This window comes from Ranitomeya imitator, chromosome 7 (assembly GCF_032444005.1).
Source record: "Ranitomeya imitator isolate aRanImi1 chromosome 7, aRanImi1.pri, whole genome shotgun sequence".
Lineage (NCBI taxonomy): Eukaryota > Metazoa > Chordata > Amphibia > Anura > Dendrobatidae > Ranitomeya > Ranitomeya imitator.
The window spans coordinates 7962734-7987758 of record NC_091288.1 but is presented as its reverse complement, the minus strand read 5'-3'; the positions used below and the strand labels follow the sequence as shown (position 1 = coordinate 7987758).

The 25025-nt window shown below is 49.4% G+C and overlaps 1 protein-coding gene across 3 annotated transcripts in view; it reads left to right on the top strand.

The window, feature by feature from the left end:
- Window positions 1-476: 476 nt before the first annotated feature.
- Window positions 477-25025, top strand: part of GLI2 (GLI family zinc finger 2) — a 138599-nt gene continuing 114050 nt past the window's right edge. For all 3 annotated transcript variants that reach the window (XR_011314606.1, XM_069732642.1, XM_069732641.1), the window contains exon 1: window positions 477-877. The gene's annotated coding sequence lies outside the window, so the exon portion shown is untranslated. The remainder of the gene's footprint in view (window positions 878-25025) is intronic.

Genomic DNA, 25025 nt, shown 5'->3' with positions numbered 1-25025 from the left:
TAAACTACAAGGAAGAAAACGTGTTAAAACCGCAACACAGGGCGAGCATCAAATCCTGCGGCAATTTCATGGTGGAACGATCACTCCGGATCAATAATTTACTCTGAGTGAAGCTGGATGCAATTTCCAGATGAGCAGAGAATCATCCTGATTGGACCGGAGGCTGCAACAATGTAACAAATCGGGGAAACTTTCCGTGTCAGACGGTGACGAGGGTCTGATCAGTGATGATTGTACCGGGGGGCTGTGCAGAGGATCCCCCGCAGACACCACCATCACCCCCGTCATCCATGCAGGGTTAACCCCTCAGCGCCTGAGCTGGGACTTTAATGAGCCCCATTCCCATCCGGAGCAGCAAATGGATGCAGTGAGGGGGGGCAGGGAGGGGTGATGAGGGGGGAAGGGGGGGTCAGGGAAGAGGAGGAGGAGGGAAGATTGAAAACAGATCAGTCCGGGCTGAAGTAATGGGCTCAGATCATCTGACTCCAGTCAGGGGGGCAGTGACACAGTTTGGGGGGAGGAGGCTCCAAACTTTATTCTGCGCTCAACTTCCCCGGGACTTCAGGCTGCTGCAGGCTGCGCTCCCCGACAATCCGGGGCTTCCTCCCCGACCCCCGGACTGAGGACCCCCTCCCCGGACTGAGGACCCCCTCCCCGGACTGAGGACCCCCTCCCCGGACTGAGGACCCCCTCCCCGACCCCTCCCTGGACCCCCGGAGCCTGGACCCCTCTGCTCCGCTCTTTCTGGCTTCTGTTCTGGGGGCCCCTGGGCTGAACCCCAATGGATCCCGGCTGCTGGCAGCTCTGACCATGGCTCCCTCCTCCTGATCTGCCGGGACCCCCATGCCTGCTGTTCCCGAGGATTATTACCCCTGAGGTAAGTGCTATATGCCCCTCACTGCCCTGTACATGGCTAATGCTCTGTGCTGTATGGGGGGCTGCCGCTCCATTATTGGGGGCCCCGTCCTGCCATGTGCCCCTCTGTGGAGATCTCGCTGCTTCATGGACCCCCGATTCTCTCTGGTCAGTATTTGCCCCATTGTCCCCTGTGCATTGCCCCCTTTATTCATGTGCCGGGGTCGCAGCTCAGTGACAGAAGCCGCAGAGGAGCAGACAATGCCGCAGGGACAATGACACAATCCTCCTTTATGTGGAGCACAATGCTGGGGGTAAAGCCGCTCACTGTGTGAATAGTCTCCTGGTGCGAGCGCGTCTCCTGCCCCTCATTATATAGTTGGGAGAAGTTTGTTGCAAAGTTTACAATCTGTGTGATGCCAAGAACCGAGAAGCCATAAGGAGCCAGAACAGATGAGCAAAACCTAACGAAAGTGTGACAGCTCCATGCCCCATATACCCAGAGCTGTCACCTCCATGCCCCATATACCCAGAGCTGCCACCTCCATGCCCCATATACCCAGAGCTGCCACCTCCATGCCCCATATACCCAGAGCTGTCACCTCCATGCCCCATATACCCAGAGCTGCCACCTCCATGCCCCATATACCCAGAGATGCCAGCTCCATGCCCTTCATGCCCCATATACCCAGAGATGCCAGCTCCATGCCCTCCATGCCCCATATACCCAGAGATGCCAGCTCCATGCCCCATATACCCAGAGATGCCACCTCCATGCCCCATATACCCAGAGATGCCACCTCCATGCCCCATACCCAGAGCTGCCACCTCCATGCCCCATATACCCAGAGTGGCCACCTCCATGCCCCATATACCCAGAGCTGCCACCTCCATGCCCCATATACCCAGAGATGCCACCTCCATGCCCCATACCCAGAGCTGCCACCTCCATGCCCCATATACCAAGAGCGGCCACCTCCATGCCCCATATACCCAGAGCTGCCACCTCCATGCCCCATACCCAGAGCTGCCACCTCCATGCCCCGTATACCCAGAGCTGCCACCTCCATGCCCCGTATACCCAGAGCTGCCACCTCCATGCCCCGTATACCCAGAGATGCCAGCTCCATGCCCCATATACCCAGAGCTGCCACCTCCATGCCCCATATACCCAGAGCTGCCATCTCCATTCCCCATATACCCAGAGCTGCCACCTCCATGCCCCATATACCCAGAGCTGCCACCTCCATGCCCCATATACCCAGAGATGCCACCTCCATGCCCCATATACCTAGAGATGCCACCTCCATGCCCCATACCCAGAGATGCCACCTCCATGCCCGATATACCCAGAGCTGCCACCTCCATGCCCCATATACCCAGAGATGCCACCTCCATGCCCCATATACCCAGAGATGCCACCTCCATGCCCCATATACCCAGAGCTGCCACCTCCATGCCCCATATACCCAGAGCTGCCACCTCCATGCCCCATATACCCAGAGCTGCCACCTCCATGCCCCATATACCCAGAGCTGCCACCTCCATGCCCCATATACCCAGAGATGCCACCTCCATGCCCCATATACCCAGAGATGCCACCTCCATGCCCCATACCCAGAGATGCCACCTCCATGCCCGATATACCCAGAGCTGCCACCTCCATGCCCCATATACCCAGAGATGCCACCTCCATGCCCCATATACCCAGAGATGCCACCTCCATGCCCCATATACCCAGAGCTGCCACCTCCATGCCCCATATACCCAGAGCTGCCACCTCCATGCCCCATATACCCAGAGCTGCCACCTCCATGCCCCATATACCCAGAGCTGCCACCTCCATGCCCCATACCCAGAGATGCCAGCTATATTCCCCATACCCAGGGACTGCACTAAGAATCTACACCTGGAGAACACACAGACTCTGTCCCCATAAATTAGAGCTGTATTTTGAGCTGCGTGAGCACATTTCCAAAGCTCTCCTATCAGAACTTGCTTATATTGATGCAGAACCATTTTATAAGTCCTGTTCCCATTTTCATACTATTCCTGTGAAGTATCATGGATTCTGATACATTCTGCTCTTTCTGAAATGGTTATATTATATGTTGAATGGGAGGAATAGTCACAGAAATTTCTGCAAGAAACATTCCAGGTATGATGGACACATTTCTGTGCACAGTCCATTCTGAGATATAAGCAGCAGTTGTGCTAGTGCTCGGCGCTATCTTGAACTAGATGGACTTATAGTCTTCCTTCAACCTTAATAACTATGTAACTATGTAACTATGTATCTGCCACATTATGTGGGGAAGGTGAGAAGCTCAGACTCCTCATCACTCCTCAATAGTCTGAAGACAGAGGTGTTATCTGAGGGACTGCTCTTCAGGGAAATACTGATAGGAGATAGGAAGAAGAACTGAGGGTCAAGTCTGGAGCTGAGCAGCTGGAGACCTCAGTGATAAAGCCGAGAGTCATCCAGGGTTAGAGGAATGTGCATCAGAGACAATCACTTCCTCCAGCCCTGAGCATTGCTCACATCACATGTTAACTGTTTAAGTGCCCCAGGGGCGAGTGCAGGCCGAGGATCCAGGGTGGCTGCTGGACCCTGGGGCGACGGCACATGTCTTCTGTTTGCACTGAAGTTGTCGCTGTTAAGAACATTTTGTGCAGGGATTGGGAGATTGTGAAGAAAGTTTGTTTTAGACTTAATCCTGCACAATCGTGGAGTGAAAACAGGATGGATGTGAATGTGGCGGCAGTGGGCTGGATACAAATGAGCCCAGAGCAAGCGAGAGGGAGGAAGGCTGCGAACGCCAGAAACATTGGAGAAGAAAGGTTCAGAGAAATCCAGAGTCTGCGGGAAATTATAATGTGAGGAGACGAATTGTAACATTTGTGTTTATTGTCTTATAGAATCTGTAAATATTTACTGTATCCAGATCAAACGTATTCGGCATAAATAGGAAGATTCGCTGCTCACAACCCGCACTGTATGGTAGCGACCGAGAGAAGGTTTGTAGTATAGGGCCCCGGGCCCCGTGCCCTGTGTTATAACCAGGACCTGATATTTATAGTATAGGGCCCCGACCCTGTGTGTTATATTCAGGGCCTGATATTTACAGTATAGGGCCCCGGGCCTGTGTGTTATATTCAGGGCCTGATATTTATAGTATAGGGCCCCGACCCTGTGTGTTATATTCAGGGCCTGATATTTACAGTATAGGGCCCCGGCCCTGTGTGTTATATTCAGGGCCTGATATTTATAGTATAGGGCCCCGGGCCTGTGTGTTATATTCAGGGCCTGATATTTATAGTATAGAGCCCCGGCCCCTGCCCTGTGTGTTATAATCAGGGCCTGATATTTACAGTATAGGGCCCCGGCCCTGTGTGTTATATTCAGGGCCTGATATTTATAGTATAGGGCCCCTGCCCTGTGTGTTATATTCAGGGCCTGATATTTATAGTATAGGGCCCCTGCCCTGTGTGTTATAATCAGGGCCTGATATTTATAGTATAGAGCCCCTGCCCTGTGTGTTATAATCAGGGCCTGATATTTATAGTATAGGGCCCCGGGCCTGTGTGTTATAATCAGGGCCTGATATTTATAGTATAGGGCCCCGGGCCTGTGTGTTATAATCAGGGCCTGATATTTACAGTATAGAGCCCCGGGCCCCTGCCCTGTGTGTTATAATCAGGGCCTGATATTTACAGTATAGGGCCCCGGGCCCCAGCCCTGTGTGTTATATTCAGGGCCTGATATTTATAATATAGGGCCCCGGGCCTGTGTGTTATTTTCAGGGCCTGATATTTATAGTATAGGGCCCCTGCCCTGTGTGTTATATTCAGGGCCTGATATTTATAGTATAGGGCCCCGGGCCTGTGTGTTATTTTCAGGGCCTGATATTTATAGTATAGGGCCCCTGCCCTGTGTGTTATTTTCAGGGCCTGATATTTATAGTATAGAGCCCCTGCCCCGTGTTATAACCAGGGCCTGATATTTATAGTATAGAGCCCCTGCCCCGTGTGTTATAACCAGGGCCTGATATTTACAGTATAGGGCCCTGGGCCCCTGCCCCGTGTGTTATAACCAGGGCCTGATATTTATAGTATAGGGCCCCGGGCCTGTGTGTTATAATCAGGGCCTGATATTTATAGTATAGGGCCCCGGGCCTGTGTGTTATAATCAGGGCCTGATATTTACAGTATAGGGCCCTGAGCCCCTGCCCTGTGTGTTATAACCAGGGCCTGATATTTACAGTATAGGCCCCTGCCCCGTGTGTTATAACCAGGGCCTGATATTTACAGTATAGAGCCCTGGGCCCCTGCCCTGTGTGTTATAATCAGGGCCTGATATTTATAGTATAGAGCCCCTGCCCCGTGTGTTATAACCAGGGCCTGATATTTACAGTATAGGGCCCTGGGCCCCTGCCCCGTGTGTTATAACCAGGGCCTGATATTTACAGTATAGAGCCCCGGGCCCCTGCCCTGTGTTATATTCAGAGCCTGATATTTATAGTATAGAGCCCCTGCCCCGTGTGTTATAATCAGGGCCTGATATTTATAGTATAGAGCCCCTGCCCCGGTGTGTTATATTCAGGGCCTGATATTTATAGTATGGGGCCCCTGCCCGGTGTGTTATATTCAGGGCCTGATATTTATAGTATGGGGCTCCTGCCCGGTGTGTTATATTCAGGGCCTGATATTTATAGTATGGGGCTCCTGCCCGGTGTGTTATATTGTCCATAGTGTAGGGCCCCAGACTCCAGTTCTGCACTCGCTCTGTTATATTTAACACTGGGCATTTTTGCAGCTTTTTTATGCAAATTTTCATCTGTGTTTTACAGTATCAGCAAAGTCTGTGACATTTCAGAAATCTCCTGCTCACAGCTTGTATTTTTTTGTCACCAGGATTTTGTGGTTTGCATTGTTTTTTTGCACAGTGTTACTTAATTCAGCGTTTTTCACCCATTGAAATGAATGTGTGCTGAAAAAAATAATCAAAAAACTCACCAAAAACGCAGGTATCAGGTTTTGCTGCGTTTTTTGTACCAAAACCTAATTCTATAGAAAAGGCCTTTTTTTTCAACAGTAAACTTTATCAGCATACACAAGAGACAAATCTAGAATGCCAAAAATGCAGCAAAAAAAAAAACACAAGGAAAACATGTTTTGTTTTTTTCTGCAGCTTCTTTCTTGCCAAAAGATCAGGTTTTGCTGCAGACAAAAACGCTGAAAAGACACTTAGTGTGAACTTACCCTAATTATGGTCTACTGGATGTGAACACTGAACGGATCCGGGTCAGCACAGCGCCACACACCATGTAGTGGCCACTCTCAGGTACTACAAGTCATTTCCTATTCATTTCAATAGGAGCAGAGCTGCAGTTCAGAGCAGCCGTCAATACATAGTGTGCGGAGCTGTGCTGATCCGGCTCCGTTCATTGCTTACATGCTGTCAGAGCTGAAAACAATTGATCATTGGGGGTTCTGGGTGATGAACTCAGTGTGAACGGATGCCTTAGCTGCTGCAGATCTTCTTGATCTTCTCAGTGTTGCTGGTCTCGGATCCCTCCATACGTCTTATGATCCAGTTTTGCGCCCTCGGTGATGGACACATTGTTTGGATAGCGGGTGCGCTGTTGTGGTTACAGTATTGGTCTTAAGTACACAAACTTGTGGCTTTGATTTCATCGTCAGCCGCAGGGAGCTCAGCCGCTGTGATGTAAATCCCCTTTTAGTGAATGATTTGCTGTTATTCGTGTTTCTCCGTTTCCCCCTTAGCGGCTTTGTTTCCTGAGATGTCCCAGGACTGACCCCCAGAATATTCCCCTGAATGAAGTAAGGACTGAGCTTCTACCAATCAGAGCGTCCGGCTGGCGCGGTGCAGCGCAGGGGAGCAGCATTTGTTGTCCTCCACCCCTGCAGATAGCACGCCAGGTTTGCAGTGATGGTACCCTGCTGGGATTTTGGGGCAGGGGTGACCTTCTTAAGTCATTTTCTAAAGGAATTTGAAAAATTTTCTCTGCTGCAACCTGATCTATGATGACTCCGGAGCAGCAGGGGCTCTGGACCCGGCGCCTATTACGAGCTCTCGCAGAATGCAGCCCCCAAGTTACAAGGCTTTTCCTTTTTTTTTCATATTGTAGACAGGTATTTATTATGGAGCGGCATTATTACCGATTATTGTCTCATTCACATTCCCGACCGCCCCTCTGACATAGTAAGGACCGAAGACCAGGAATGAGGACAATAAAGGACCTGCTGAGTTTATCTGCTGGGAATGGTGGCAAAGTTTCCTGAAGATCCTTCCTGCTGTAATAATGTCCTGTATATATCGTATGCCGCTCATTAGTAATAAGTGGCGGAATATTCATCCTTTGGAAAAATGCAACCACTAATACCACCATGAGCGAGACCGTGCATCTTCCTTATTCCTGAGCCAATATTATATGGCGGCAGTTTCGTGAGTGGAATGTCATAGACCTCAGGTTATAACACACGGCTTTACATAGCCGCAGTCACATGACTGCAACATCACCTTATAGCACACGGCGTTACATAGCCGCGGTCACATGACTGCAGCAACATCACCTTATAGCACACGGCATTACATAGCCGCGGTCACATGACTGCAGCAACATCACCTTATAACACGTGGCATTACATAGCCACGGTCACATGACTACAGCAACATCACCTTACAGCACACGGCGTTACATAGCCGCGGTCACATGACTGCAGCAACATCACCTTATAACACGCGGCATTACATAGCCACGGTCACATGACTGCAGCAACATCACCTTACAGCACACGGCGTTACATAGCCGCGGTCACATGACTGCAGCAACGTCACCTTATAGCACACGGCGTTACATAGCCGCGGTCACATGACTGCAGCAACATCACCTTACAGCACACGGCGTTACATAGCCGCGGTCACATGACTGCAGCAACGTCACCTTATAGCACACGGCGTTACATAGCCGCGGTCACATGACTGCAGCAACATCACCGCCACCATCATTACAGCTCAGCCTGCTCAGGGCGCCAGGACAGATACAGCACGGCCATGAAATGATGTCACAGCCATTGACATAGGGCAATAAGAATATATCAAGCAAATGTGCCGCCCCTTGGGCCATAACCAGCTGAAAGCTCCCTTGTAAATTGGTGGGGGAAGTTATCACCCACAGCCCTGCAATGTTTTTGGGAGGGGGGTGTTATTTTCCTGCATATGTTTGGAAGCCTCCGATTGTCCCTGAGGTCTTCTAAAAACTTGAATAGACTTGCAAGGTCTTCATGACATCACCTCTGAGGAACGTTCAAGTCAGGCCATTAAAAGGTTCCCAAGATATCAAATCACGGCCAGCCGCTCTCCATACGGAGCCCCCATGACTGCCCCCCATTACTGCCCCACACTGTAACAATCTCTGCTTCTTGCATCTCACAGATGATGTTACTAAAGTTGCCAGAACTGGAGACACAAAGAGTCAAATCTTGTTGAGCTGAAGATTTCGGATTCCGGCTTTTTTAGTATAGGCCCGGTTCACACGCTCAGTATTCGGTCAGTATTTCACATCAGTATTTGTAACCAGGAGCGGGTGATAAATGCAGACGTGGTGACGGGTTTCTATAAGGCCGGGATCACACATACGCGAGATACGGACGAGTCTAGTCTCGCAGGTGAAATCCCTCCTCTGGCGCCGGCACTCCGGAGCGGAGCGTGCGGCTCCGTGTATTGCTGTGCTACTCCGTGTATTGCTGTGCGGCAGCACGCTCCGCTCCGGAGTGCTGGCGCCAGAGCTGGGTTTTCACCTGCGAGACTCGGCCGTATCTCGCGTACGTGTGATCCCGGCCTTATACTTTTCCGCTGATTGTTCCTCCTGGTTTTGGCTACTGATGCAAAATACTGACCAAATACTGAGCGTGTGAACGTGGTCTAAAAATGTGTCAATTTATGTAAAAAAAAAATACTCATTTTATCACAGAAACTTCAGCAACTTTCTCTTTGAGCTTTATCTTCTAAGATCTCTGCTTGTTTTCAATAAATGAGAATCTATTATGTGACCTAAACCTCCTCACATCTGAGGCTTTGCTGCAGTAGCATTCTCGTGTACGCTCGCCAGGACTCCCGAATTATACGCTGTACAATGACGGGAACTTTCACACGACCATATCTTGGGTCCGAGTTATGTCAGTGGAAAAAAACGGACAGCACCACTCGGACCAATGTTAATCAAGATGATGTTTTTGTTTGGCTACGGTCACACGATGCGTTTTTGGTACGTTTTTCATGCTGCAGATTATAAAAAAACATAAGTAACCTACTTTACTTAATGGGTGCAGAAAAGTCCCCCCCCCCAAAAAAAAAAAAAAAAGTCCTCAAAAGATCATCATCCTTAACAGGGACCAATATTACAGTATCCGTTATTCAGTCCAGGATTTTAGATAAGACGCGATTATTCAAGTCTATAAATGCAAAAAAGTTGGATCCCATAGTGAGAAGCCACATAGCATCAGATTTTTAATTTTTAAGGATACATTGTTGTTATTAATGTAGGAATTTGTTCTTTGTCTTGTAAATTTTGTTCATTGCTGATGTCTAAAAATTAATGCGAAATGGAAGAATAATCGTCTGTTTTCTTTTGGATGAAAATCTGATGATTTTTTTTTTTTAGGCGCTTGTGGGAACTTAGCCTTAACATTGTAACCAACCATCAGAGCTTTGTAGAGCTGGAGTGGTGGTGGTGGCAGATAATGTACACAGGGAAGTTGCTTCATAGGGAATTAACCTGCAAGATTCCAGTTTCAGTGATTTGCAATCTCCACAATGAGGAAAAATGGGTAAAATACTGTTCTGCCTTCTGACTGACTTTTAAGCAAAAACTTAGCAAATTAAAGCATCCAAGGCCTTCAATGTGCTGGCGATTTTTGCAAATTGGGCAGATGAAAGTTTATAGAGACCATGAGTAATGCTGGACCTGGCACCATGATGGATGTTTCGGTCATACTGGCTGGTATACGGACAGACATATTGATGTATTGAGAATTGTAGCAATTCTAGCTACAATAACCCATGGAGTGAAGTCCGCGCTTCCTGACATCATTATCAGACACTTTTGCTTTATTTTGATACATTTGGATGATGATTGCGTCTCATTTATTTCTGCACATTCCTATTTTTATGTTTGTATCCAGATGAAATGAAAACGCAGACAACTTCCCTCCATAATTTGTTCCCATCACAGGTTTTACAAGGTGATAAACAGGCAGAAGATGCAGATTTCTGGATTAAATAAAGCCGTCGTTTCTGGGTGCGAGGCTCCGGGGCCGGGGGGCTGAGAACATTCATCTAAATATTATTTTGCAGTGGAGCTGAGGGTGGGATCCGGGTGCAGAGTTATAAACTGGCTCTTTCATTGTGCGAGAATTCCGAGAGGAGGAAAAAAAAAGATATTTTTTCTATGCACTGCATGAAAGAGAATTTAAACAAATATTGTGCTCCCTGCGAACGGCCGGTGCCAAAAAATAAAGTAAATAAGGGCCGGTAATCCAAAATATACAGCAGAGCGCGGGGCGGCGGCGGCATCAGTCGCTCTCACATGTTAGTCTAACACACGTCACAGAAATCTACTGGATCCTCACATAATGATCATTAATAAAACAGCGGCTTACCCCGGGATACGGTGACCGACTGCGATACACAGGGGCAAGAGTGCGGCCCACGATCACGGCTCCGAGTCATGGCCGCCGCATTGTGCAGTAATACGTAGGAGGACGGAGAGCTGCAGGTATCACAGGTCAGAGGCTTAGATACAGCAGCTGAAAAGACAGTGTTAGGGCGAGAGAGCAGATAAGCAGCCAGTATCACACACAGTAAGCTTAGATACAGCTGCTCAGTATCACACAGGATAGAACTAGATACAGTAGCTAAAATGATAAGAGTCATACATGATAGGATTACATACAGGAACACATTAGACAGTATGATAGTATTGGACACTGATGATGGAGTCTCAACATTTTTAGAAATACAGTAATATAAAAAATCATCCAGTTTAGAAGACAATGCTAGTGAATGAGCTCAGAATTGTATTTATTCTTATCATGTATCTCTGTATACAGGGAGCTCCCCCTAGTGGAGGCTGCAGACAGGATCTTATCATGTATCTCTGTATACAGGGAGCTCCCCCTAGTGGAGGCTGCAGACAGGATCTTATCATGTATCTCTGTATACAGGGAGCTCCCCCTAGTGGTGGCTGCAGACAGGATATTATCATGTATCTCTGTATACAGGGAGCTCCCCCTAGTGGTGGCTGCAGACAGGATCTTATCATGTATCTCTGTATACAGGGAGCTCCCTCTAGTGGTGGCTGCAGACAGGATCTTATCATGTATCTCTGTATACAGGGAGCTCCCCCTAGTGGTGACTGCAGACAGGATCTTATCATGTATCTCTGTATACAGGGAGCTCCCCCTAGTGGAGGCTGCAGACAGGATCTTATCATGTATCTCTGTATACAGGGAGCTCCCCCTAGTGGTGACTGCAGACAGGATCTTATCATGCATCTCTGTATACAGGGAGCTCCCCCTAGTGGTGGCTGCAGACAGGATATTATCATGCATCTCTATATACAGGGAGCTCCCCCTAGTGGTGACTGCAGACAGGATCTTATCATGTATCTCTGTATACAGGGAGCTCCCCCTAGTGGAGGCTGCAGACAGGATCTTATCATGTATCTCTGTATACAGGGAGCTCCCCCTAGTGGTGACTGCAGACAGGATCTTATCATGTATCTCTGTATACAGGGAGCTCCCCCTAGTGGTGACTGCAGACAGGATCTTATCATGTATCTCTGTATACAGGGAGCTCCCCCTAGTGGAGGCTGCAGACAGGATCTTATCATGTATCTCTGTATACAGGGAGCTCCCCCTAGTGGTGACTGCAGACAGGATCTTATCATGCATCTCTGTATACAGGGAGCTCCCCCTAGTGGTGGCTGCAGACAGGATATTATCATGCATCTCTATATACAGGGAGCTCCCCCTAGTGGTGACTGCAGACAGGATCTTATCATGTATCTCTGTATACAGGGAGCTCCCCCTAGTGGAGGCTGCAGACAGGATCTTATCATGTATCTCTGTATACAGGGAGCTCCCCCTAGTGGTGACTGCAGACAGGATCTTATCATGTATCTCTGTATACAGGGAGCTCCCCCTAGTGGTGACTGCAGACAGGATCTTATCATGTATCTCTGTATACAGGGAGCTCCCCCTAGTGGTGGCTGCAGACAGGATCTTATCATGTATCTCTGTATACAGGGAGCTCCCCCTAGTGGTGACTGCAGACAGGATCTTATCATGTATCTCTGTATACAGGGAGCTCCCCCTAGTGGAGGCTGCAGACAGGATCTTATCATGTATCTCTGTATACAGGGAGCTCCCCCTAGTGGAGGCTGCAGACAGGATCTTATCATGTATCTCTGTTTACAGGGAGCTCCCCCTAGTGGTGACTGCAGACAGGATCTTATCATGCATCTCTGTATACAGGGAGCTCCCCCTAGTGGTGGCTGCAGACAGGATATTATCATGCATCTCTATATACAGGGAGCTCCCCCTAGTAGTGACTGCAGACAGGATCTTATCATGTATCTCTGTATACAGGGAGCTCCCCATAGTGGAGGCTGCAGACAGGATCTTATCATGTATCTCTGTATACAGGGAGCTCCCCCTAGTGGTGACTGCAGACAGGATCTTATCATGTATCTCTGTATACAGGGAGCTCCCCCTAGTGGTGACTGCAGACAGGATCTTATCATGTATCTCTGTATACAGGGAGCTCCCCCTAGTGGTGGCTGCAGACAGGCTCTTATCATGTATCTCCATATACAGGGAGCTCCCCCTAGTGGTGGCTGCAGACAGGATCTTATCATGTATCTCTGTATACAGGGAGCTCCCCCTAGTGGAGGCTGCAGACAGGATCTTATCATGTATCATACAGGGAGCTCCCCCTAGTGGTGGCTGCAGACAGGATCTTATCATGTATCTCTGTATACAGGGAGCTCCCCCTAGTGGAGGCTGCAGACAGGATCTTATCATGTATCTCTGTATACAGGGAGCTCCCTCTAGTGGTGGCTGCAGACAGGATCTTATCATGTATCTCTGTGTACAGGGAGCTCCCCCTAGTGGTGGCTGCAGACAGGATCTTATCATGTATCTCCATATACAGGGAGCTCCCCCTAGTGGTGGCTGCAGACAGGATCTTATCATGTATCTCCATATACAGGGAGCTCCCCCTAGTGGTGGCTGCAGACAGGATCTTATCATGTATCTCCATATACAGGGAGCTCCCCCTAGTGGAGGCTGCAGACAGGATCTTATCATGTATCATACAGGGAGCTCCACCTAGTGGAGGCTGCAGACAGGATCTTATCATGTATCTCTGTATATAGGGAGCTCCCCCTAGTGGTGGCTGCAGACAGGATCTTATCATGTATCTCTGTATATAGGGAGCTCCCCCTAGTGGAGGCTGCAGACAGGATCTTATCATGTATCATACAGGGAGCTCCACCTAGTGGAGGCTGCAGACAGGATCTTATCATGTATCTCTGTATATAGGGAGCTCCCCCTAGTGGTGGCTGCAGACAGGATCTTATCGTGTATCTCTGTATACAGGGAGCTCCCCCTAGTGGAGGCTGCAGACAGGATCTTATCATGTATCTCTGTATACAGGGAGCTCCCTCTAGTGGTGGCTGCAGACAGGATCTTATCATGTATCTCTGTGTACAGGGAGCTCCCCCTAGTGGTGGCTGCAGACAGGATCTTATCATGTATCTCCATATACAGGGAGCTCCCCCTAGTGGTGGCTGCAGACAGGATCTTATCATGTATCTCCATATACAGGGAGCTCCCCCTAGTGGTGGCTGCAGACAGGATCTTATCATGTATCTCCATATACAGGGAGCTCCCCCTAGTGGAGGCTGCAGACAGGATCTTATCATGTATCATACAGGGAGCTCCACCTAGTGGAGGCTGCAGACAGGATCTTATCATGTATCATACAGGGAGCTCCCCCTAGTGGTGACTGCAGACAGGATCTTATCATGTATCTCTGTATACAGGGAGCTCCCCCTAGTGGTGGCTGCAGACAGGATCTTATCATGTATCTCTGTATACAGGGAGCTCCCCCTAGTGGTGACTGCACACAGAATATTATGATGTAACACTATAGCTATTCAGGTGACTTATTTATTTGTAATAGGGAAATTTTGCTTAGTTGTCAATAAATATTTAGTTAGAAATTAATCATCAGATAAAGTTGGACCTAGATATTGGCAGAGTATTTGCAGACATCCAAAGAGAGGCCTCATTCGCACATATAGTCTGGTCAGTGTTTATTGCCAAAACCAGTTGAGAAAACTGAAGAGAGAGAAAGTATTATGGAGAGGTTTGCACATCTCCCATGTTTTGGATCTGTTCCTTGTCTTGGCTTACAAATACTGAGGGAAAATACTGACCAAAATGCAGCATGATACATTTATACTGAAAAATTGAAAAAAGATTTTGAAACGAACATTCTTTCAGCGTAAACAGGCTGCCAATCATCCGATGCACGAGAAAAATTGTCATTTGCTAGACAAAGTTATCTTTTAAGTAGCTCAAAAGACCATCATTCTCGGCAGCGCATCATCTTGAGTAAATAGGAGTTGTGCTGCCGAGGACAATGGCAGCTTACGAAGTGTACGTTCATGTACAGGATATTAAAGAATCGCCATGTGAATCCTGTCTGCAGTATGTTACTCAGCCGGCAGCCGCAGACAGGAGCCAGCGATGCCACTCTGTGACTACAGTGTCCTCGCGGAGACGCAGAATGATTGAGTTCAGTGCTGTCAATGAAGATGTGACAATCAGCGACTCTGCCCTGCAGCTGCACTCACATAGTGTCCGGCTCACCAGCTCCTGTCTGCAGCTGCTGCTCAGTACTGTACCGCAGACAGGAGCCAGCGACGAGAGCCGGCAATGACACTTATGTGATCGGCAGCAGGCAGCGTTTGCCCGGCTGCTGACAATCGATGTATGACAGTGCTCAGCATGCACATTTAGGGACATCGCGGTGCACTGAGCCCTTTTCTACTCTAAAGAGGCCCCCAACCCCTCCTCATTTGTGCTTGAAATAACACTACAGGTATAATAACACTATGTTTACCAGTGAAGACATCGCTGGATCGGGGTCACACACGCCGATCCAGCGATGTCAGCGGGAGATCCAGCGACGAAATAAAGTTCTGGACTTTCCTCAGCGACCAACGATCTCCCAGCAGGGGCCTGATCGTTGGTCGCTGTCACACAGAACGATTTCATTAACGATATCGTTGCTACGTCACAAAAAGCAACGATATCGTTAACGATATCGTTATGTGTGAAGGTACCTTTAGTGGAGCTAGGACTCCTACTTTCCTGTATAAGTGATTTAGTTAACATTTTGGAGGTGTCAGACCCCTTTTTATTGAGACTGTTTAACCCTTAAGTGGCTGGTAAATATTTGAGTCTTTTTTTTGCTGGGGGCTTGTCTCAGTTACTGTCAGTATGGACTGTTGAGGATTAACATGAGAATAAAGCCACTGTCACCTCCATTGTCCTGAATGCAGGGTTTCAGGGGTTACAAAGAATGGAGTGACTGAATGTAAAGAAATGACACTCTACTCAGCAGCCTGCAGGTTCCCAGCCCCGGGAGCAGAGTCTGGGGGTCACGCAGTTATATGGGACCCCTGAACACCTTACACTTACATATACACACTACTACAATTACTATTTGCACAAGTCTGTGCGCCGTAACGAAAGGTCCCAGATAGTTCTTATACTTGAGGTGAAGTTATTATTAGACTCCTGAGATCTGGAGATTTGTTTTTGCCCGGTTCTATTGTTTCCCTGCCGTGGTGCTAATAAGCGTCCGCTTCTGTCCATCCTCATGTTTTGGGGACACATTTGGCTGCTGTCATGGCGTCTACTTGTCACCCAGTTTTCCCAGCAGCCTACACTGTATCTAGGGGGTGTTGTATCAGTGTATAACCGCTCTGCAGCAGTGGATGCTGGAATTGCTACAATATTACTAGTTATGTTTTATTTATTTTTTTCTTGTTTGTTTGTTTTTTATTTTTGGGAGAATGTATTTTTCTGGTGTATTCACACTGAGTATTCTCACTTAATTATAAAAGACGCCTGGTTTTCATCACAGTTATTTCAGAACACAACTTTGAGTTTGATGTTTTTCATTTACCGTATACTATGGGGTATATTCATATGGCTGTTGGAGTACCGTATTTCCATTGCAAAAACAGCAGTAACAACTGCATGAAGCATGCACACAACTTACCAAAGAATAGACCTGATGTGGGAAAAAATGCATGGAAAAAACACCATCTGCGCTATAGAAATGGCACGCTTGTTGCAAGCGGGTTTTTTTGTTTTATATATGGATTTTTGTGCAGAATCCACCCCAATTACCACATTAAAGAACTCTGTGTGAACACGTCCTTAGGCACACTGCAGTTTTATGTTGTTTTTTATTATGCCAAAGTCAGAAGAGGACTCAAAAGGAATGAAGGGTATAAAGGAAGGACTTGTACTTGTTCCTCCTGCTTGATCTACTTCTGGCTTAGGCTCCAAAACTGCATCAAAATCTGCATGTGTGCTTCCATCCTTATGGCTGATACCTGATACAATAGCGCCGTGGATTGCGCCATACTCTATTATAATTTAATTGGCCATGACAGTGCCTCCCCAGTGAAGGCGTTTTTGCCGCTCTCATGTTACCTGACTACATGATGAATTGTGTGCACTTATAGATTTGTGCTGCGGCAGTGATATCCAGGATCTGCTCTGCATTAACACTACTTCTTCGTCTTGTCTCTTTTAACCCTTCCCTTGCTGTGTGCAAGCGGCCCTGACTGTGGGGTAGAGCGGCCCTGACTGTGGGGTAGAGCGGCCCTGACTGTGGGGTAGAGCGGCCCTGAACGTGAGATGTGAGCAGCCCTGACTGTGGGGTAGAGCGGCCCTGAACGTGAGATGTGAGCAGCCCTGACTGTGGGGTAGAGCGGCCCTGAACGTGAGATGTGAGCAGCCCTGACTGTGGGGTAGAGAGGCCCTGACTGTGGGGTAAAGTGGTCCTGACTGTGTTGTAGAGCGGCCCTGACCTCGGGGTACATGCGGCCCTGAACGTGAGGTGTGAGCAGCCCTGACTGTGGGGTAGAGCGGCCCTGAGTGTGGAGTACGAGCGGCCCTGACATTGAGGTACAAGTGGCCCTGAACGTGAGATGTGAGCAGCCCTGACTATGGGGTACTGGCGGCCCTGACCTCGGGGTACATGCGGCCCTGAACGTGAGATGTGAGCAGCCCTGACTGTGGGGTAGAGCGGCCATGACTGTGGGGTAGAGCGGCCCTGACCGTGTTGTAGAGCGGCCCTGACCGTGTTGTAGAGCGGCCCTGACCGTGTTGTAGAGCGGCCCTGACCGTGTTGTAGAGCGGCCCTGACCGTGGAGTACATGCGGCCCTGAACGTGAGATGTGAGCAGCCCTGACTGTGGGGTAGAGCGGCCATGACTGTGGGGTAGAGCGGCCCTGACCATGTTGTAGAGCGGCCCTGACCGTGTTGTAGAGCGGCCCTGACCGTGTTGTAGAGCGGCCCTGACCGTGTTGTAGAGCGGCCCTGACCGTGTTGTAGAGCGGCCCTGACCGTGGGGTACATGCGGCCCTGAACGTGAGATGTGAGCAGCCCTGACTGTGGGGTAGAGCGGCCATGACTATGGGGTAGAGCGGCCCTGACCGTGTTGTAGAGCGGCCCTGACCGTGTTGTAGAGCGGCCCTGACCGTGTTGTAGAGCGGCCCTGACCGTGTTGTAGAGCAGCACTGACCATGTTGTAGAGCGGCCCTGATCGTGTTGTAGAGCGGCCCTGATCGTGTTGTAGAGCGGCCCTGACCGTGTTGTAGAGCGGCCCTGACCGTGTTGTAGAGCGGCCCTGACCGTGTTGAAGAGCGGCCCTGATCGTGTTGTAGAGCGGCCCTGACCATGGGGTGCGAGTTAAGCAGTTTTCTTAGTAAACAAGAAGATGAAGAGCTCTCAGGACGAGGAGCCGCTCTCTGCGCTGACACAATGCGCCGAGAAGTCACATCCAGCGCGGCCTGGAGGACACTTGTGTTAAGCTGAATTGATTGAATTTTAATGGCTATTAGCGGCCATGAATAGCAATGATTTTATGGGGCGTCTTGTGCAGGCTCGACATTAACAAGCAGAGAGAGACCATTGTGCAGCTGTTGTGGCTCCATGGATTCCTGCGCTCTTTAACGCCTTGATCCCCCTCCATGTCCTGCGGCATTTCGCCGGCTTTTTTCCCCTTACATAATGTGATATATTCACTCTACTTCTATCCGTGAAAATATAGAGGGACTTGTGTGTTCACCTGCCTGAAACGGAAAGTGGAGACATTTTTGTTTTGTTTTAAGCCTCTTAATTTCAAAGAATTCTGATAAATCTGCAAAAAAAAAAGTGTCGGCTAATTCCGACAGTATTGGTGCATCCTGCAATTGTATGAAAACAAATATTACATTCTGAAACAATATGAAAAATAATGATACATCCTGCAGGTGTATTATATAACATTGTGTCCAGAAGTCCCCGAACCACACAGGTAACCAACACCCCAAATCCACAACATGGAGGTGTAGGTGTCAATCCAGAAGTGTAAGCGGGTAAAGTCGCAAATTCATGTTTTATCATATACAAAAGGATTTATCACGTACATGTATCTGACCGCTCAGTCCTCACACAAGGCCTTGCACTTCCACCCAGGCACAATGTATACTTCTGCTCATCCTGAGCCCCCTGCTTCATACATGTAACATCAGAGTAGCAGTGACTGGATTGATTCTTGGTGACAACTCCTGTGTGTGCTGGAGAGGTGGTTGTCGGAGGTTTTCACCCGACGTCTGATTGTTGGATGAAGCTCAATAATCGCCTCTTCTGGATCATTTTCAGGGTGACGTGAAATGTGTCGGCTTCTTCCATAGGTTTCATGGCTGTGCGGTTCCTGGACGGCGTCCACGCTGCCCACGCACACGCCTCCTCCCCGCAGCCTCTCTTCTCCACATCCGGGTTTCATTTCTTCTATGGATTCCCAGCATGGATCCTGGACGGCAGATGACGAGAAAGGAGCAGATTTCCCCAAGTCCATCGTCAAGTTTAGGATCCAGCCGAAACCCACAAATTACCGGATATTGAGTGTTCGGCCGCGTTCACACTAGCAGTATTCGGTCAGTATTTCACATCAGTATTTGTAGCCAGAAGTGGGCAATAAATACAGAACTGGGGCAAATGTTTCCATTCTACTTCTCCTCGGATTGTTCCTCTCCTGGTTTTGGCTACAAACACTGATGGTGTAGACGGCGTAGGATTGTGCGGCCGCTCTCCTGCCGGGGACAGTCCGCACACCTGTAATGGCCGCTCTCCAGTCCGCACATCTGTAATGGCTGCTCTCCTGCCGGGGACAGTCCGCACACCTGTAATAGCCGCTCTCCTGCCGGGTACAGTCCGCACATCTGTACAGTCCGCACACCTGTAATGGCTGCTCTCCTGCCGGGTACAGTCCGCACATCTGTACAGTCCGCACATCTGTAATGGCCGCTCTCCAGTCCGCACATCTGTAATGGCCGCTCTCCTGCCGGGGACAGTCCGCACATCTGTAATGGCCGCTCTCCTGCCGGGGACAGTCCGCACATCTGTAATGGCCGCTCTCCAGTCCGCACATCTGTAATGGCCGCTCTCCTGCCGGGGACAGTCCGCACATCTGTAATGGCCGCTCTCCAGTCCGCACATCTGTAATGGCCGCTCTCCTGCCGGGTACAGTCCGCACACCTGTAATGGCCGCTCTCCTGCCGGGTACAGTCCGCACACCTGTAATGGCCGCTCTCCTGCCGGGTACAGTCCGCACATCTGTAATGGCCGCTCTCCTGCCGGGGACAGTCCGCACATCTGTAATGGCCGCTCTCCAGTCCGCACACCTGTAATGGCCGCTCTCCTGCCGGGGACAGTCCGCACATCTGTAATGGCCGCTCTCCTGCCGGGGACAGTCCGCACATCTGTAATGGCCGCTCTCCTGCCGGGTACAGTCCGCACACCTGTAATGGCCGCTCTCCAGTCCGCACATCTGTAATGGCTGCTCTCCTGCCGGGGACAGTCCGCACATCTGTAATGGCTGCTCTCCTGCCGGGTACAGTCCGCACATCTGTAATGGCCGCTCTCCTGCCAGGTACAGTCCGCACATCTGTAATGGCCACTCTCTTGCCGGGTGCAGTCCGCACACCTGTAATGGCCGCTCTCCTGCCGGGTACAGTCCGCACATCTGTAATGGCCGCTCTCCTGCCGGGTACAGTCCGCACACCTGTAATGGCCGCTCTCCTGCCGGGTACAGTCCGCACACCTGTAATGGCCGCTCTCCTGCCGGGTACAGTCCGCACATCTGTAATGGCCGCTCTCCTGCCGGGTACAGTCCGCACACCTGTAATGGCCGCTCTCCTGCCGGGTACAGTCCGCACACCTGTAATGGCCGCTCTCCTGCCGGGTACAGTCCGCACATCTGTAATGGCCGCTCTCTTGCCGGGTGCAGTCCGCACATCTGTAATGGCCGCTCTCCTGCCGGGTGCAGTCCGCACATCTGTAATGGCCGCTCTCCTGCCGGGTACAGTCCGCACATCTGTAATGGCCGCTCTCCTGCCGGGTACAGTCCGCACATCTGTAATGGCCACTCTCTTGCCGGGTGCAGTCCGCACATCTGTAATGGCCGCTCTCTTGCCGGGTACAGTCCGCACATCTGTAATGGCCGCTCTCCTGCCGGGTACAGTCCGCACATCTGTAATGGCCGCTCTCCTGCCGGGTACAGTCCGCACATCTGTAATGGCCACTCTCTTGCCGGGTGCAGTCTGCACATCTGTAATGGCCACTCTCTTGCCGGGTGCAGTCCGCACATCTTTAATGGCCGCTCTCCTGCCGGGTACAGTCCGCACATCTGTAATGGCCGCTCTCCTGCCGGGTACAGTCCGCACATCTGTAATGGCCGCTCTCCTGCCGGGTACAGTCCGCACATCTGTAATGGCCGCTCTCCTGCCGGGTGCAGTCCGCACATCTGTAATGGCCGCTCTCCTGCCGGGTACAGTCCGCACATCTGTAATGGCCGCTCTCCTGCCGGGTGCAGTCCGCACACCTGTAATGGCCGCTCTCCTGCCGGGTACAGTCCGCACATCTGTAATGGCCGCTCTCTTGCCGGGTGCAGTCCGCACATCTGTAATGGCCACTCTCTTGCCGGGTGCAGTCCGCACATCTGTAATGGCCACTCTCTTGCCGGGTGCAGTCCGCACATCTTTAATGGCCGCTCTCCTGCCGGGTACAGTCCGCACATCTGTAATGGCCGCTCCGCTGTGATCAGGAAGGTGGAGGCTCACGTTGTTCGGCTCAGGGGTCTCTATCTTCAGCGCTCGTAGTTTCGGATTTATCATTTCCGCCATGTAATACTGACCACACGCCGCCGTGCGTTACAGGCGCGTATTTTGGGGTCACAATAGTTTATAACTCTGTAATACATAGAATATCTGCATGAATTGTCTTGTGCTCATACACAAGCAGTGCTGCAGTGTAAAGCAGGGGACAAGAGTCTGCAAGTGACAATGGAGCCAGGCTGGAGCCCCGGCCATAGCTGGGACCTCGAGGGGCAAAAACTAAGAAACATGGAAACTACATTTAGAAAAAATAAGTTGTGCAGTGCAGATCCCCTGAAGCTGTACGTGTGATGTGCGCCTGCGCTGGCCGCCATTCCCGCCTGCATGGCCGCATCGCTCTGCTTTCAAGTTCTATTTATTCGGTGGCCATAGTCTCCCCTTCCTCCACCCTGAATATCAGGCCCTGTGTCGGGGACCAGTGACCCCCATTATGGATCTGAAGGGTCCCATAACAATGACAAGCCTAATCATTCATGGCAACAATCAATGGATCTTTTCATATTATGGGGAGAGCTAAATTTAGGGGCTTTTAGGGTAATAATCAGAGGTCGCCGGGGTCAGAGGTTAATGGTCGTGACCTTACACAGGGCTCCTTAAATATCCAAGTCTGGAGAAGAAACACAGAACAAAGTGACAGCGGAGGAAAATGTGACATCTGATCTGTGTGCATCTAAGAGAGTGTATCACACAGGCTAGGCTTAGATACACGGCTCAGCAGTCAGTATCACACTGGATAGGATTAGATACACGGCTCAGCAGTCAGTATCACACTGGATAGGATTAGATACACGGCTCAGCAGACAGTATCACACAGGAGAGGATTAGATACACGGCTCAGCAGTCAGTATCACACAGGAGAGGATTAGATAAACGGCTCAGCAGTCAGTATCACACAGGATAGGATTAGATACACGGCTCAGCAGTCAGTATCACACAGGAGAGGATTAGATAAACGGCTCAGCAGTCAGTATCACACAGGATAGGATTAGATACACGGCTCAGTAGACAGTATCACACAGGAGAGGATTAGATACACGGCTCAGCAGTCAGTATCACACAGGATAGGCTTAGATAAACGGCTCAGCAGTCAGTATCACACAGGATAGGATTAGATACACGGCTCAGCAGTCAGTATCACACAAGAGAGGATTAGATACACGGCTCAGCAGTCAGTATCACACAGGATAGGCTTAGATACACGGCTCAGCAGTCAGTATCACACAGGAGAGGATTAGATACACGGCTCAGCAGTCAGTATCACACAGGATAGGCTTAGATACACGGCTCAGCAGTCAGTATCACACAGGATAGGCTTAGATACACGGCTCAGCAGTCAGTATCAAACAGGGTAGGATTAGATACACGGCTCAGCAGTCAGTATCACACAGGATAGGATTAGATACACGGCTCAGCAGACAGTATCACAGGATGGGATGAGATACACAGCTCAGTAGTCAGTTTCACACAGGATAGGCTTAGATACATGGCTCAGCAGTCAGTATCACACAGAATAGGATTAGATACACAGCTCAGCAGTCAGTATAACACAGAATAGGCTTAGATACACGGCTCAGCAAACAGTATATACAGCTCTGGCAAAAATGAAGAGCCCACTCCACAGTTTTATAAAAAATCACCATCTCTCCATGTCTGAGCCGTTCCAGTCCAGTGTCAGGTGAATTCCCACCAGAGTTCGCCTCATTCTACTTACTGTGCTTCTGATTAGGTGATCACCTGAACCAAATCTTATTTAACGAAGGAAAGTATAAAAACCCTGCTGTGGTGATCACAATCCTCCTGCAATAGGACAAGCTGGATGGCAAAACAAGTGCTAGAAATATCCCAAAAGTAATGGGAATGAAAAAATTACTTTTATCCATGCCAAAGGAGTAGAAAAGAAAAGTCTTGAGTGAGGAAAAGAAGGGCTCAATTCTGGCTTTACTAACAGAGGGACACAGTGAGCATCATGTTGCCTCCATCCTTAAAATTTCTAAGAGGGCAGTCCATTACAACAAGGTCAAGCAGCAGACATTAGGGACAACAAAGCTACAGACCGGCAGAGGGCGAATGTGACTCTCCACTGACCGGGATGACCGTCATCTTATTCGAATGTCACTCAGCAACCGCAGGATGACATCAAGTGACCTACAAAAGGAATGGCAAATGGCAGCAGGGGTGAAGAGCACGGCAAGAACAGTTCATAACAGGCTCCTAGAGGCAGGACTCAAGTCATGTAAAGGTAGGAAAAAGCCTTTCATCAATGAGAAGCAAAGCAGAGCCAGGCTGAAGACTGCCAAAGACCATAAGGACTGGACCATAGAGGACTGGAGTAAGGTAATCTTCTCTGATGAGTCTAATTTTCAGCTTTGCCCAACACCTGGTCGTCTAATGGTTAGACGGAGACCTGGAGAGGCGTACAAGCCACAGTGTCCTGCACATACTGTGAGATTTGGTGGAGGATCGGTGATGATCTGCGGATGCTTCAGCAAGGCTGAAATTGGGCAGGTTGTTCTTTGTGAAGGACGTATGAATCAGCCGCATACAAGGTTATCCTGGAAAAACAGTTGGTTCCTTCTGCTCAGACAATGTTCCCCAACTCTGAGGACTGGTTTCTCCAGCAGGACAATGTGCCGTGCCACACAGCTGGGTCAATCAAGGTGTGGATGAAGGACCCCACATCACATCCCTGTCATGGCCGCCCAATCTCCAGACCTGAACCCACTGAAAACCTCTGGAGTGTAATCAGGAGGAAGAAGGATCGTCACAAGCCATCAAACAAAGAAGAACGGCCGACATTATTGTACCAGGAGCGGCATCAGGTCACCCAGGAGCCGTGTGAGAGACTGGAGGAAAGCTGCCGAGACGCAGGAAAGCCGGGATTAACAATCATGGTTATTCCACACAACATTGATTTCTGAACTCTTCCTGAGGTAAAACATTAGTGTTGTTGTTTCTAAATGATTATGAACTTGTTTTCTTTCCATTATTTGTTATTTTGACCATTTTTTTTTTTCCCTCAGAAGAAAAAAAAATTATTGCTTGAAAATTCGTAGACATGTTGTCAGAAGTTTATAGAATAAAAGAACTATTTACATTTTACTCAAAAATATAAAGAGAAAAATCAGACAAAGTGAACATTCTGCAGCGGTCTCTTCATTTTTGCCGGAGCTGTATAACTTGTAGCGGACCCCAAATAATCTGTAATTGGTGTAAATGCACAGAGCTATGTTCACACGTTGCATTTTTGCTGAGTTTTTTTTTTTAACCCAAATTTTGAGCTACGTTTTACAGTGCCAGCAAAAAGCTATGAGGTTTCAGAAATCTGCGCACACATTGGGTTTTATTACCTGACTGATTTGGGAAACTGCTGCGTTTTTGCAAACTGCTGCATGTCGCTTCTTTCAGTGTTTTTGCAGCATTTTTTTCACTTAAAGAAATCAATGAGTAAGTGTAAAAACCCTAATGAAGTTGCATCATGATTTTTGGGGGGCAGTAAAACTTTATCACCATGCACAAGAGACAACAAACATGCAGCAAAAAACGCAGCAATGCCCGCTTTCTGTAAGCAGCTTCTTTACTGCCAAGAGAGCAGGTTCTGCCGCATCTTCCAGGATCGCC